Raw genomic sequence first — 1,495 nt, 5'->3', positions numbered from 1 at the left:
TCCACCCTAATGCACATCATGAAAATGTTCAAGTACCATTAGGCATACCTAGACCATTCATTCACCCACAATAACAAGGCCAAGTTCCATTGGGAATGCCTCGGCCAATATTTTCTCCACAACCCCCCATAGTTCAAGTTAATCAAGGTGTTCGTCTAGCACCACCAATTGTGAATCCTCCCATTGCATTAAGAGACCATTATATGCCAAATGAATACAATGTACCCACTTGCATTCAATTGCCCCCATTTAGAGCACATCACTATGAAATTAAACCACGAACTATTCAAATGCTTCCAAACTATCATGGACTTCCTAATGAAGAACTTTATAAGCATTTGGATGAGTTTCTTGAAGTGTGTTCCACCGTGAAATACACGAACATGCCAGAGGAAGTTTTAACACTTAAAATTTTTCCTTTTACCCTTAAAGATAAGGCAAAATATTGGTTCAACAATCTTAGGCCTTTTTCGATAACTTCTTGGGCGGAAATGCAACAAGAGTTCTTGAAAAAGTACTATTTGGTTTCTAAGACCAATGCCATGAGAACTTCAATTAGAGAATTTTCTCTAGGGGATGGGGAAATGTTTCATGAGGCATAGGAAAGATTTAATGATTTGCTTAGAAAGTGCCCTCATCATGACATACCTAAGTAGCAACTAGTCCAATATTTCTTTGAAAGTTTACCGGATAATCACAAGGGTATGGTTGATGCATCTATGGGTGGTTCTTATCTTTATAAGCATGAAAATGATGTGTGACAATTTTATGAAAGTATGAGTGAAAATTCCATGCATAGGTCCTTATCTTCTAAAAATGGTGAAACCTAGGTAAAAGGAAGAATATCGGCTTGTATCAAGTTGACAACTCCAATGACATAGCCGCCGAGATGAAATCATTGTCTCAAAGGTTTGATCAATTTTTAATCAACCAAAATTCGGCAAATCAAGTATCTTCATCCCCAACTTATATTCATCATCGTGCATCTAATGAATCTTGCATGACTTGTTCAAGTGTCTTGCATTCTACTTCCAACTGTCCCCATGGACATGTGCAAAGTGAGCCCTATGAGCAAGTCAATGCTAAATTTATTAATCAAGGGAATAATCCCTATGTCACTCATTACAATTCAAGTTGGAGGAACCATCCAAACTTTTCTCGGAAAAGCCAAGGGGAAGGCTCAAACCCTCCCCAAGGTGGTTTTCAAGGAAAGTATGTTCCGCCACCAATGCAAGGCCAAGGTTCCCAAGGTTTTAAATCGTCATCATTTCAATCACATGGCAATCAATTTTCTATTTCTCATTTTCCTAATCAACCATCATATTCCCAAGGAAACTCTAGGAGTCCCGCCTTTGAAGAAAAAGTTTTGACCACTCTAGGCACTCTAGAGGCGAACACTCAATTGCTTCATTCTCATTCTCAATCCATTGCTAAGCTAGAAACCCAAGTAGGGCAAATAGCTAGTACCTTAAATGCTAGAGATAAAGGGAAGATG

The 1,495-nt window shown here is 38.6% G+C and overlaps 1 pseudogene; it reads right to left on the bottom strand.

The window, feature by feature from the left end:
* Positions 1–547: 547 nt before the first annotated feature.
* LOC132280348 (small nucleolar RNA R71) lies at positions 548–646 on the bottom strand (annotated as a pseudogene).
* Positions 647–1,495: the final 849 nt, after the last annotated feature.

The sequence above is a fragment of the Cornus florida genome, unplaced genomic scaffold (genome assembly GCF_030987335.1).
Source record: "Cornus florida cultivar Cherokee Brave unplaced genomic scaffold, ASM3098733v1 CherokeeBrave_3.0.0_Hap2_Chr10, whole genome shotgun sequence".
Taxonomy (NCBI): Eukaryota; Viridiplantae; Streptophyta; class Magnoliopsida; order Cornales; family Cornaceae; genus Cornus; species Cornus florida.
Note: the sequence above shows the minus strand (reverse complement) of the source record. Positions and strands in the feature narration are given on the sequence as shown.